Below are 15,690 nucleotides of genomic sequence, written 5' to 3'. Positions count from 1 at the left end.
TGAAAAACTTTGCCCTGTTCCTTCAATTCTAGCTTATTATCTTTAAAAATAGCAGCAGTCTGCTAAGTAAAATGAAAGGAACCAGGAGATTATTATACACTTCAACAACAACACTGTATGAGAATCAATCCTGATGAAAGTGGCTATCTTCAGCAATGAGAGGGTCCAATTCAGTTCCAATTAATCAGTGATGAACAGTACCAGCTACACCCAGCAAAAGAACACTAGGAAATGAGTGTGGACCATAACATAGCATTTACACTCTTTTTTGCATTTTTGTTTTTCTTCCCAGGTTATTTTTACCTTTCTAAATCTGATTTTTCTTGTGCAACAAGAAAACTGTATAAATATGTACACATATATTGTAATTAAAATATACTTTAACATATTTAACATGTATGAAACTGCCTCCCATCTAGGGGAGGGGGTAGAGGGAAAGAAGGAAAAAGTTGGAACAGAAGTGTTTACAAGGCTCAGTGTTGAAAAATTACAATAAAACACTATAATTAAAAAAAAAACAACAACAACAGTCTGCTATGTACCAGGAACTGTAAAAAAAAAAAATAGCATCAGTCTTTTTTTTATTTTAATAATTATAGACTTTTTCAGGAAATATACATCATGGAAAGTTGTATTTAAGAGTCTGTTAGGAAATAATATGCTTTGTAAAAAATAAAATGCATATTTTAAAAAAAAGAAATTCTCTTGAAGCACCTTGAGCAAGAAGGAAGAAAATGCATCTTCTTCCCCTTTGCAGAGGTGAACTAATGCTATAGAGCATAGCATATACCATCAAACTTAATTGATACATTAGTTTTATAAAGCAGTGTTTTTTTCTCTCTTCTTTAAAGAAAATCCCCAGAAATTTCATTGTCCCCCAGACCACTAATTCTGCTTCCTTGTTAGTGATGGTCATCACTAAGGGGGAACACTCCTGGAGAAGCCCTGAACATCCCTACCAATACCAACTACTGATCAGCCAGTAGTGATAGTCATTTAAGCCTGAGACCCAAGACTAGCAGTATCATCTCCACTATCCCCAACCTTGCCGCCCTTTGTTGTCTTTCTTGGTGTCCTAACACTTAGCACAATGCCCAGCATATAGTAGATATTTTGTAATTGCTTATTGACTGACTGTCAGCCTCTTCCTACCCCTAGACATGTCCAGGGGAATACACTTTGCAGAGCTGTGACCACCAAAAATTTTGGTATTAGCAGATGATTGCATATCAGAAACAGATGTGGTTTTATTGATAGAAAAGACATTGAAGATGCATTACTAAATGCTTTGTCACTGCATCCACAGGACCATGAGACCTTTGCTTCTGACCTGCAGCTGGAAGTCATGACTGTTATTTAGGAATTTTTCTTGGAAATTCAGCACAGAAAAGTCCTATTATAACATGGAATAATGTATAAAGATTAATCATGTACACCAATTAGAAATTATTACCAATATCAGTATTATCCTTCCTGCTTATATTAGGAAGACATAGCATTAGTGAATGTAGGAGGGAAAAAAATGGTTCCATAGTGAAGGAAACCTAGAAGTAAATTCTGATCCTGCTATTCACTATTTCTATGAGCAAGGTTTTATGAAGCAGCTAGGTGACATAGGTAGGGCATCTTGTCACAAAGACCTGAATTCATATCCTACGTAGGGACCTACTAGCTGCCTGGGGATCTTCCTGACTCAAGAAGTCTTTTAAGCAAAGGCTGAATGAGTGACCCCTGATCAGATATATTGTAGAGGGGTTTTTTTTGGATTCTTGGATTTAGTCTCAAGACTAAAAGTTTGACCTAAATGGCTAGTCATCATTAGTAAACTTCTGTCAAAATTAAAGGACACATTCCTCCTTTAGGTAAATCCTAAATTTGGGGGGGGGGGAGCAGGGAGAGGGAAGGCAAGTCACAACTCCTCTTGCCTTGTTTTCTTCTCTGTCAATGGAAACATTAGCAAGAATTGTGAGAATCAAATGAGATCATGTATATATAATGCTATATAAATCTTAAAATATTAGCTGTTAATTAGTTAACTTCTCTGTGCCTCAGCAGTCTTATCTGCTCAAAGCCAGGATGGCGTAAAATTCCTTCCAGAAATAAATCCTACAAACCTATATCCTCTGAATCTTTGCAACCATGTAAATTTTTTTTGCACATCACAGGAAGTTTTATTCAGTTAAATTGAATAGATATGAAGTGTCCATTGCTAGGAGATGGATAGCCAAATAAAACAGCCCCTGACTTTGAAGTATACGCCTCCATTTTCTGGCAGATCTTTTATTTGAAAAAAGTAAAAAGCTTAGGCCCAGATAGCTGAAATGACCTGATAACAAGGGTTTTGAACCCACATTTAAATTTTGATTTATAAAATCAGGATAATACCATCCATATCATAATAACAGTATTGTTAATATGAGCTATTATTTTTATCTCCCACCTAAGCTCTATGACTAAGAACTTGTCCTCCTCTGATGACTCCTTGAGACAAGATGGTAGCCTTGAGTTCTTGAAAGTTATGTAAGGTGAGTAAGTGAAGGCAATGGCAGTTCCTATCAAGTTGGAAAAGCTTTGGGTATGGGCTCTGTGATTAACAGGGTCATTATCTGAGGACCAGTTTAGCTGAGACTAGAGATATTCATTACTGGGTTCTCTATTGGGCAAATACATTTTTTAAAATCTGCAACTCACAAAAATTATTTGTTAAGGTATGAGGGGGAGAGCTTGTACTTAGTCCAAGGAGTGTCCATAACTATGAAACTTGTATGCAGTTGGTGGATTATCCATTTCCTTTATTTATTGACTTCTTCATTTCTGTTGCCCATCTTCCAGATGCTTTATCACTTGGAATCCCAGATGAAAACTTGGGAAACTATGAGAAATGATTATTAATAACCAATATCTTAGGGGATGTTCAGTTCTCTTCTATTCTCTCAAAGTCCTGAAAGTTCAGTCTCTTTAGGACATTACTGATTGTGAGACAGAATTTATCTTAGTCAGACCCCATTCAACCTTACAAGAAATTTAATCTAAGATGGAGAAACCCATTGTGTTCTACTCAAGCTTGGGTGGAGACAGATCCTTTTGTCTAGATAGCCCAGTGCTGGGAATTTATTTAAAGAAGAGGTGATGATGGGTGATCTCAGCCCCTCTATAAAAAGAGTATTTAAACTGAGAGTGCACTTCCATGATTGTCTTTGGTCTTAGAGAGATGTCCAAATGACTGTCCTACTGGCTTTATTGATAAAATAAATTATCCAGAAACTATGTCTCTCAAACCTTTTCAACCACATAAAATCAAAATTAGTCAGTTTTGCTAAATGATTATCGTCTCTTCACTGGGCTCATTATCAAGGCTTTTCTAATTTAGCAAGTCCAGAGAATGAACTCAACAGCCACAGCCTTCAAGAATCCAGGGTCACCCCTATGCTTTCAGTAGACATTGGAAAGGGAATTTATTGTCCAGTATTAGAATATATATTATTGTCCAAGAACCAGGTTAGATAGGAAGTTCTGAGTTGCACATAAATGAAATCATGGCTCCTTAAAATACTAAAGTGATAGCAGCTACCTGGGAAGCTTCCTGTCTCTAGAGGTCTTTAGAGAAAAGGCTGAATGAGAGACCACTAATCAGATACATCATAAAGGGTATCTTGAGCAACTATGGCTTGATTTACATAGCCTATGAGATCCCTTCAATCTCTGAGATTCTTTTAGATTGCACAAGTTCCAGAATTAAAAATTTGGCACAAATAAGAATTTACTGGTAGTCATTAGTAAACTCCTATCAAAGTTAAAGACCACATCCCTCCTTTCTGTAAATAAAAACTAAGCTGTTTTGGGGGAGAATATAGAATATACTTTATAAAGGCGTTTCTTTAGGTGTTTTTTTTGTTGTTGTTGTTTTTTGTTTTTTTAGGAAATGCCTGTTGTGGAAAACCAAACTGTATCAATAAATTAAAAATAAAGACAAAAATTCGGTTAACTGATATTTTTATATATTTCATTTGACCTTTAAAATCTGAGATAATTGAGAGATGACAATACAAAATAAATTTCCATGTTGTTTAGGAAATTAATGTTATAAATATGGGAATGGGAAATAGCATATTTAAAAGGAGAAATTATTTTTTAAATTACTTGACAACTTGGAAAACAGATTACATATACTGTCATAAAATGAATTATAAGTAGCAGAACTCAGCTTGGGTATTCAGCAGGTGAACAGTGATTGGACCCGCCAGTCATGGGAAACTCTCCACTGCTCTCAAAAGATAGAGGTAAAAGAGCAGTGGATTATTAGTCAGAGAACCCCAATTCAAATCTTTCTTCTGTCACTTAATATTTGTGTCCTTAAAGAAATGATTACCTCTCTGTCTATTTCCTTAAAAAATGTTTAGTTGATATAAGATTCATCAACTCACTAACAAAGAAATGTGCCTAGATAGTATAAAGGATATCCAGAGAGATGTGTGATCAAAAAAACTCATTTAGATAATATAGGCTCTAATTTGCTGTTGTTATTGTTTGATTGTGGTAGATTCTTCATGACTGCATTTGGGGTTTTCTTGAGAAAGGGCCACACAGAGAGATATGGCCATTACTTGAAGACAGTGATGCTGACTGGTACAGATGAAAGAGCATTTCAGTAATGTCTATGTCTTCATGAGGTTTTATTGGCAATTGTAGTTACTTGCCATTTTCTTCTCCAGTTCATTTTACAGATGAGGAAACTGAGGCAATATGTGACCTAGCCTTCCTGATTGCAGGCCCCAGCATTCTATGTGCTATCGCACCACCTAGCGGTCTTCATTACTCTAAAACATCTTTATTAATTCTCCATTTAACCAAGAGAAGCTCTAAATCTCAGGGCAATCTGAAATTTCAATAGAGTGGAGACCAAAAATCTCAAGTCTCTCTTAGGATCCAGAGTGTTGAAGATATTTTCTTCTCAATGGAAACCCATTTTTACAATAGTCCTAATAGGACCCTGCCCACTGAGAAAGCTGTCTTCTTAGTGTAAATGAATACCCTTTTGCCACAAACCTCATGCCTGTATTTATTAGGGTTTGGAAATTCTTTAGCAAGGATCTGCAACATCGACATTCTCGTATCTCATCAGGAAAACATTTTAAGAAAAAAGCAAATTCTGCCTTATTCTATCCTTGAGGAGACAGAGTGGGGTGTTTCATGGGCCCATAGAGAGAAGGGCCAGAGCTGGGATTTGAATGCAGATCTCCTCCTTGCACTGGTCTTCATTCAAGAGATGTGGGGCTGGAAGAGAGCACAGAGACCCTCTAGATCAATCTCTCTGCTTTACAGAGGGGGAAATTGAGGCCCAGTGGAGGAATTCATCCACCACTACATACAAGTGAGAAAACATCAGAAATGGCCTAGGGGGTGCGGTGGGTCAGGGAGGGGGGGTTCAGGCCTGAAGTCAGGAAGATTCATCTCCTCAAGTTCAATTCCAGTCTCAGGCACTTAGTAGCTGGGTGACTCTGGGAAATCACTTCACCCTGTCTGCCTCAGTTTCCTATCTGTAAAATGAGCTGGAGAAGGAAATAAATAATTACAGCTATTTTGCCCAGCAAATCCCATGAAGACACAGACATTACCAAACAGCCACCTTTGGCTCCAATAAATGCTCTTCCTTTTATCTGTACCATACTATGTTCAAGTTTTGTCCTTACAAATACTACTTCAGAATGGCCATATCTGTCTGCTCCTTCTATTTTTATTTGAAAGGGAATTAATTTTAGATCTATTTACTGACTACTGTCTACTGCTATTACTGACTATTCCTTAATTCTACATATTTTCTTTGGCTCATCTTATCAGAGATCTTAAATGTGACTTAGAAATTAAATAATCAAGTTTTGTTCTTTAGGATACCCAAATCCTTCCATTGCACTAAGTTATTAGGTGCTCAATTAAGGAAGGCACAGTAATATTCTCTATCAGGCTGTAAAACCTGTAAAGAGTGAGGGGAGGGAAGTAGGAAGGCATGGAGACAGAAAGTAAGGTGTACAGAGATTACCTTTAACATCTCCCCCATAAGTGATCAAGAGGAGATTACTGGTTTCTTAATTGTAAAAAAAAAAAAAAAAAAAATTCCAAGAAATAACAATGGATGAGCCACAAAGGTGAAAGGAAAAGTTATTCAAATCCAGAGAAGGAAAGTTTAAGTGCCAGTTCTACCACTTCAGTTATTAATTTACTTGATTTCCTTCATTGGTATAATAAGGAAGATGCATTATCTACCCCATGGGGTTTTGAGACTGGGTTCGGTAACCTATAAAATGCTATGAAAACGGGTTTTTGTTTAATCCTAGTAAATATGACTCTAAAAGCATTAGAAAAGGTAAACAACTAAGCAGGACCCTATTTTTTTTTTTAGAATAATCCATACCCTGAAAAGATCCCATTTATTCAAATTTGCATATTTGATGGTATGCTTATATAAAATAAGATTATTGCTTCTAGACCAATAGAAACAGTCAGTGCATGTTCAAATATTGTGACCACTTTGGGACGATGCTTATTTCTTGTCCTTGCTAGAAATATTAATCTCAGTGATCTGAGAATTTAATGAACTCCCCACACCCCACAAATACCTCCAAATCCCTACCTCCATTACCCCCAGCCCCTATTCCCATCACAATAGACAACTATGGGGAAATGCGTGGGAGAGAGAATAGATGAAGAGGAACCAATGACAATGATCCATTGGATCACAGTAGGACTGTGTATAAGATATGCTAGGAATGTAATAACAATCTTCAATGGGCTCAAAATATCTCTTTTATTTTAAAGGGAGTTAATAATAGGTTTCATTTAAAACTGAGAGATTAACCATTTTCCTCCTTTCAAATACTATTAATTTTCTGGTTTGTTTAGTTATCGTTGACAATGTGTCAGCAAGGCTTAAAGATTATTTAACCACAGTAAATTTGTGGGTACCAGTAGAATAACCAGTATGTGTGTGTGTACATACATATATATATATATATATATATATATATATATAAATTTTTTTAAACAGATGTTTTTCTCCATTCTTCAGAAGCAGTTGTTGCCAAAAAAAAAAACTAATAACATTTGTGGCAAAAAAAAACACTGTCACTTTTTGCACTTCCCAATTGTTTAATCCAAATCCATAATTTCATCATTGTGGGAAAGTCCTGATGTAGAAATTTCATCCACCGTTGCAAATCAATAACAAAGCCATAGAGAATTCACTGAGGCATTTGCACACAATTTGGGATTCAACCTTCGCCACATAGCTAGTATATGTCAAAGTCCAGAACTTGAACTCTCCAGGTTTTCCTGCTTCTAATCTGGACTAACTACACCAAACAATCTTTACTTCCTAATTATAATGGTCAACATTCAGATACATAAAGGAAGACTTTTTCAAATAGCCCATAAATTGATGTAAAAATTAACTACTAGTTACTTAGAATTTATTTACTGAGAGTTGAAACACAAATTCAAATATCAAGATTCTAATACTATTTATGTGTTAAAGATTTTTTTCCTTAAATGAGGGAATATATAGCTTATAATTGTTTCTTACCTGCTCTCAAAAAAGCGCTTTGAATTGGAATTCATTGATAAAGATTCTTTGAATGTGGTAGCATATTCTCTTCATTTGTACAGATCCCTTCATCCATTTTCTTCCAATAATGAATAGCTTTGTGCTGATGATTCTCAAGTAAGCTATACAAACTCTTAAACTATTTGCTGCTTTAAGTGAGGGTATCTACCAATATAGTCTCTTCAACCATCTATTTCATTTCTCCTTCCTTAATCAGATGTAAATCTAAAGAAATTTTCTAAATATCTGCATATATGGAAATTGCATTCAGACAACACTACAAAATGGCATGGATATTTGCTATCATAATACAATGGTGAAGTTTTCTTAATGATCTCCCTACCCTTATTCACAATCACTAATTTATGCATAAAGCTCTAGCCCCTAAACATTCAGTTAAGGTCACAGAAGCTAAAAAAAAAAAAAAAAAGTATTGCATTTTTAGTGAGAGATACTAGCAATAACAATTTTACATCTTTTTGAATCTATTGTCTCATTGATAAGGATGCTTTCTCCAAACACGGAGATCAGAAATCATACATACCCTCTCATCTTGCTTGTCTCTTGCCCATGTCCTTCCACAAATTCTCAGCCTGGGAAACTATTTTACACATTGCTATAATTTAATTAGAAATCTGACCTTAAATGACTACCTGATGTATCAGTTGATGTATTTTAAATTTAAATCAGAAAACAGTTCAATAAACACCTGATTTTTCTTTTTTTTGTAAAAAATCAAAACAAAACAAAACAAAAAACCCTCTTAGAAAATCATTCAAAACACATAAAAAGCATATCCACTTACCCCTACAATCGTTGCTATGATTAAATTCTTCTCAGGATCAGAGCTTATATGAGTGAGCAATTAATATAAAAATAAAAAGAGCAGCAGTAGAGAGCTAGCTTGTTTGACTTACCCTAGAATGAGACTGTCACATACCAATCAGTGACTTAAATGCAGGGATAACTGAGGTCTCCTCTAATTATATAATCTCTAGGTCAAATTGTGGCATCAACTAACTGATCATAAAACTGAACAATGTTGAATTTCATAGAATAAAAGGAGATCTATGAAGAAGTTAATGACTTGGATGATTTTTTTTAAAAATGGAAAACTATTTTGAAATCATTTTATAGCATTAAAAATTAATACCTAAAAAGTAAACTTTCAAAATATGTTTTCCCCCTTTGGTGCTCTTGTATAAATCAGCTATTTTGGTAGTATGGTATTTTCAGGGAATAGTCAATTTGAAAAGGAGACATTGATAAGCAAAATACAAAAAAATTTAAATATGTTTCAATATAGTTATTCCCCTAAGAATAGCTATTTTAAAATTTTGATATTATTCTTTATGTCTTTATAGTTATTAGAACTTTTTCATACTTTTTTTTGTTACCCTTGGAATGTCTACCACAATAGTAATATGTAACATTAATATCAATAGTGTGGCATGATGGAAATTAGTCCTAGATTTGGAACTAAAAATATTCTGGATTTGCTACCACCTATGTGACTTTGAACAAGTAATTTCAACTCATTGGGCCCAAGTTTCCCATGTTTGTAAAATGGGGAAAAGAGAGAAGGGTTCACAAATAATTTCCAAAAACTGTGATTCTATTAAGACTTAATAATGTACTTTATATCTCAAAGGAAATAAGCTTTAACTGATAATGATATTGTAACGACTTATATTTTCTTCCAAAGAGATCCTAAACACTGCTAAGTTTTCATAAAGATTGCTTTACTAATTAAGAGCTATTCCCTAAGTGATATGTGAACAAAGCAAATGAATAGTTTTCAAAGGAAAAAGCATGATCAACCACCATCTGAAAAATTGTTCAAAACTACTAGTAAAAAGATAAATGAGGACAACTCTGAGGAATGTGTTCACACCCATCAAAGATGGAAAAATTTAATGCTGAAAAGCCTGTGTGAAATAACAGGCATACTAATTCACTGCGAGTGGGGCTATGAATTGGTCCAGCTGTTCTGGGAAAAAATGTAGAATTCCACAAGAAATAGTCCATATCACATGAACTGATGCTAAGTGAAATGAGCAGGACCAGGATATCATTATATATTTCAACAACCATACTGCATGATGATCAATTCTAATGGACGTGGCTCTCTTCAAAAATGAGAGGTTCCAAATCACTTCCAATTGATCTGTAATGAACAGAATCAGATATACCCAGAGAAAGAACACTGGGAAATGAGTATGGACCACAACATATCGTTTCCATTCTTTCTGTTATTGTTTGCTTGCATTTTTGTTTTTTCTTCTCAGGTTATTTTTATCTTCTTTCTAAGTCCAATCTTTCTTGTGCAACAAGAAAACTGTATAAATATGTATACATATATTGTATTTAACATATTTAACATGTATGGGACTACCTGCCATGTAGGGGAGGACGTGGAGGGAAGGAGGGGAAAAGTTGAAACAGAAGTTTTTGCAAGGGTCATTGTTGAAAAATTACTCGTGCATATGTTTTGTATATTAAAAAAAAAAAAAAAAAGAAAATAGTCCATATCCTTGAACCCAGAAACCTAACTACTGAGTTTATTACTCAGTGAGACAATTGACAAGAGGAAAACACACACACACACACACATACATACAGATATATATGTATATATATATACACAAATATATATGCATATATATTCATAACAGCACTATTTAAAGAGGAAAAGCTATGTACCTAATAATTGGAGAATGGCTGATAAACTTCATGGGAGTGTATGATACAAGTGAGGGGCCAGAACCATAAGAGGCCAGGTCCTATGCTCAAATATAATACCCTTGTGACATATGAATTAATGGAATATTTTTATACTTTAAGGCCAATGATAAATATAAAGAATTTGAATAAATTTAGGAAAATGTATACATTAATAATCACCTTAAATAAGATTAATCAACCTCTTAAACTCAAATGATTTGTCTTCCCTTTTCAAAATTAGGCACACAAAGGAATAACCATAGATCTAATCAGCATCCATAGTTATTCCACTTCCTCTGAAATTCTTCTTTTTAGTCACGGCCACTTAATTTTCTATTTTGACCTGGGCACCACTATTTCTAACTATAATCTTACTCATCCCTGGCAATATAGTCCATTGCTTGTATTGCTTTCATTTAATAGCTAATAATAAAATATTAATAATAGCTAACATTTATATATTACTTTCAGGTTTATAAAAACCTTTACATATGTTATTTTCCTCACACCCACAATGTAAGGTAAATATTATTGTCCCCTTTTTACAGATCAAGAAGTTATCTGTGGCTTAGAGAGGAAATGACTTGTCTAGAATTACATAGCTAGTAAATGTCTGTGAGTCAGGTTTTAATTCAGAGCCTCCCAAGTTCAAGTTCATCCCTTTATGCATCACACACCTAGCTTCCTTTCATCATCTTGACCATATTACCAGCAAATTCAGGTACATACCAAGCTATTCTTGAAACTCCTGCCTCCTGTCCCATTGCATTATCACCAAAAACTCCGGTTTTGCTCACTCTCCTACCCCTAATCTGCCTTCTCCACTCATACTTATTTGCTATTGAATACTGCTGAATTGACACACCTATGCCAACTGAATTCATTTCAGGTTTATGTTGTCTAGTCTTAACCGCACTCTCAAAAATGTCTAGCAATCCTCCTCTTCTCTGATTGACACACAAGGCTTAAGAGGTCAAAAGAGATTTGAATTTGGGAGTGGTTTGGTTTGCTTCAGCCTTTCTGCATTGAAAATTATATGGCAGCTCCCTAAGTTGGAGTAGCTCTAAAATGTCTTTTTATGAAGGAAAAGTCTCATTTCTGACATATGTTGGAGATGCTCCCTTCTTTATGGAGTTTCTAGGATGGTTATTGATGGGGAGCTAACTATATTGCCAAATCTCTGCTTTGGGACAGCATTGAAATAACGTTGGTAGAATGGGAAGACAATATGAGACTGAAATGCGCTCTGATTTTCCTAACAAGGAGATTCACTAACAAGGAGAATACCAAGACTCTTATGGTTGATGTTATGGGTCCATCTAACATTTTGCTAAATTAGTGGGAAAAGAGGGAGACACCTCAGCTAGTTTTAAGGGTGATAGCAAAAAGGGACAAATAATACATTATAAAGAAAAATGTTATCCCTCTCACCCATAATTTAATGGTTCTTGGGTTATTCTTTCAAGAATCAAACGTTTCATTTTTTCCTTTTATAATTCTATATGTGAAGTACCCTTTACTCAGATTCTAGAGAGGAAACAGAATAAACTTCCAGTACACAAAGATTCTAACAAAGGAACTACTAATTTATTAGTAGAGATGTATAATTGTGTATATGCATGTATATAGTCTATACCAAGGGATAATGATTCATTTATATTTGGGGATCATAAAATAAAGTATGGAAGGGCAGCTAGGTGGCGCAGTGGATAGAGCACCAGCCCTGAATTCAGGAGGACCTGAGTTCAAATCTGGTCTCAGACACTTAACACTTCCTAGCTGTGTGACCCTGGGCAAGTCACTTAACCCCAGCCTCAGGAAAAAAAAAATAAATAAAGTATGGCACTTGCGGTTAGAAAATTTTGAGAAACAAACCATATACTTATACACAATAAAATTATAAAAATATAAATGGAAAGCATCATAATAGTTAGTTAAAAGTGTTGTTGATCATGCCATACGAGTCTCTTCTTTGTTCCATGCTCTGAGAAATAAGTGATTTTTCTTCTTGCCAAGGGCAACATATACAACTGTGTTCTTGATATCATCCCTTCTCATCTCTTCTGGAGTTTGTTCCCTCTTAAAAATCATCAAATCATCCTCTTTCCCTACCACCTTTATTCCTCTATCCAAAAACCAACAAAAAACCAATCACTCCTCACTCCTCACAAAAACACCCTTACATGATTCAGCCTCAAGCTATTTTTCTATACTACTCCTCTATTTCACAGCCAAAGTGCCATATAAATATACAAAAGTCTACATTTATTATTGCTATTTCATCAAGTTTCACTCTTTTCCATAACCTTGCAAGCTGACTCCCTGCTTCTGATCTTTCTCTCCAACCCATTCTTCACATAATGATCAACTGATATTAATAAAAACCAATTGGACCATGCCATTTTCCCATTCAAAAATCTTCAGTGATTCCCTTTTGCCTCAAAGATAAAATATATGGCCCATATAGCCCCTACCTAATTCTCCAATTTATTTCATATTAACTGCTACATGTCTGCCACCACTACCAATTCTGTCCAATCCTGCCAAACTAGAATTTTAAGTGTTCCTCTATCTCCTATATTATTGCGTGCCTTCTCAATGGGAAGGGAGAGCCACCACAAAATTCCATCTCTTACCTCAATGCCATTATACTTGGGGTCTGCAAATATCTACCTTACATTTCCTTACCTTTACATTTTAGAATCCCTAGCTTTTTTTCAAAACATAACTTAAATATTCTTTCTAAATAGGAAGGGCATACCTCATCAATAATGAGATTTTTAAGAGGCTTTATTAACAGATATTACCATGTTGGTTGCATTGTGGTCCATAATATTGCAGAATTTGCTCAGTGAGATCTGTGGTCACAGATTAAACACTAACATTGGGAACCCAGAATAAGTGTTAAAAAACAAAAAAAACAAAACCAAAAAAAAAAAACAAAAACATTACTCAGTTTTTGACATGCATTTGCGTACTGAGTTATCAATGCATTTAATTTGGACAGTTGCTGCAGAGGGATTTTTCCACTGGCCACAGAATCAAACAGTGGAAGAAATTGGGCTGGATCACCCTTGGCCAACTTCACAGCATTCTCAATGATCTCAAGCTGTTCTTGGCCATACTGTTTTAAACACAAATATTCTCCCAAAATTGCTCTTTGATTGTGAATCATGAAATACCATGATCTCCAAAGTCTCAAAATTACAGGTGACTCAGAGTATGACAGAAATATGAAAAGTTGGTTTAAGTAGGCTAAAGGATTTTGCCGAAAAAGATGTCAACAGATATTATCAATGTCATGTACAACTGGGGATGGGGGTAAGGAAAGGATGTGAATAGGTCACCTAATAGGAGTAAAGGATAACAGGCCAGCTGAAGAGCAACAGTTATATCCATGAAATATTAAAATAAAAGAATATACATAACAAAGTAAGAGATGTGGAAGATTATTTGGGTTTTTTTAGAATTTTTATTATGAATTTTAAAAACATCAAATAAAATAAATATCTGAATATACATAAAAAAGGAGATTATACATAAAACTACAAATTTCTATGATTTAGTTTTCTTTTTAAATTCATAAATTCATGGAGTTGTGAACTTATTCAATCATTCTATAGAGCAATTTGAAACCTTACCCAAACGTCTATAAAATCCTTTGACCTATCAATACCTATCAATATCTGTATCCTCCCAAAAAATTTTTTTAAAAGGGCTTATATGCACAAATATTTATACCAGCTCTCTTCTGGTCCCAAGGAATTGAAAATTGTGAGGATGCCCATAAACTGGGGAATGGCTGAATAAATTGTATATGGTATGTGTTATGATGTGTAGAGGGTAACTCTGAAAAGGTATACTTAAGACTCAGTATGATTGATGAGATAATGATTCTCTAGCTAAGCACATACTTAGAATAGTACTTAATGTGATGTAATGATGCAAGGTTCTAAAGCTGGAGCTTTCTCAGTGTGGCTTACTTAAATACTTAAGTATTTAAGAGCTGGAACAATTGGGAACACTCTCTGAGCCACAGCTTTCAGCCACAGACACAAGAGAAGATGCCAGATTCCAGACTCCATCTTTGACCAGGCATGTGGCCCCCCTGCCTTCTTCATTCCTCCACTAAGACGAAGGACTTGGGCTGATCCCAATGTCCTCCAAAGAGCTAGCCTGGACATTACAATGATGGAATACTACTATGCTAAAAGAAATGATGTGCACAATGCTCTCAGAAAAACCTGCAAAGATTTACATGAGCTGATGCAAAGTGAAATGTATGGTGTACAAAATAACAGTAATATTTTAAGATGATCAGCTGTGAATAATTCAGCAATACAGTAATCCAAGACAACTCTGAAGGACTTATGATGAAAAACGCTGTCCATCCCCAGGGAAAGAACTGATGGTATCTGAATATAGACTTTTACAATACATTTACTTTTATAATAGAGTGAAACATACTTTTACTTTAAATTTTTCTTGAAGGTTTCTTTTTGGTCTACATTTTCTTTCAGAACATGACTAATATGGAAATGTTTTGCATGATTATACTTGTATAACTTCTATCGAATTGCTTGCCTTCTCAATGAGAGCGGTAGAGTAGGAGGAAGGAAAAGCATTTGGAACTCCTCAAAGTTCCAATGTTAAAAAGTGTTTTTATAGGTAACTGGGGGAAAATAAAATACTAAATAAATACATACATAAATAGATACATAAATTCAAAACATGAATTCAAAAACTGTCCTGTTTGTCATATTCCTTCTAGTATATGTGGAGGATTAACAGAAAGACAAAGAAAAGATCATAAGAATGTTCACACAGGTTATTATTTGTACTGAGAGATAAAAATGAGACCACAAATCCCTCTATCATCAAAGAATATGTATCACTTAATAATGTTGTGTTTTTGTCTTGTAGTTAAACATAAGGATAGAGATTGTTTGAACTAAACCACCATCCCTCCCTAATTGTTAATCCATGAACATTTTTTAAGCATCTACTATGTGTTAGGCATTGTGATAATCTGTGCTTAAAACTCTTCAGGTCTTTCCTTAGAATTCTGAGAGGAAAAATTCTGTCCTTGTGTGAATCTAAGTTGCTCTTATTTTAAAATCATATATATAAACACAATTTTGGGATATAAAAGAACTTTTCAGTTCTTATTGTTCTTAATCTTCAGAATTTCTCCGTGGTTTTGTATTATGTTGAAGGTGCATAAGCACTCCTTTTCATAAGTGAAAACAAAAGCACCAAGCCAATACCAAGATCACACAGAGATTTTAAAAAATAGCTCTCCCCTTGTTTCATTCCAACAACAGAATCTGTAATTGTCAGAATTTAAAAGTTAACAATTATTTTTATTT

This window comes from Sminthopsis crassicaudata, chromosome 2 (assembly GCF_048593235.1).
Source record: "Sminthopsis crassicaudata isolate SCR6 chromosome 2, ASM4859323v1, whole genome shotgun sequence".
Taxonomy (NCBI): Eukaryota; Metazoa; Chordata; class Mammalia; order Dasyuromorphia; family Dasyuridae; genus Sminthopsis; species Sminthopsis crassicaudata.
This window is presented reverse-complemented; position numbering follows the sequence as displayed.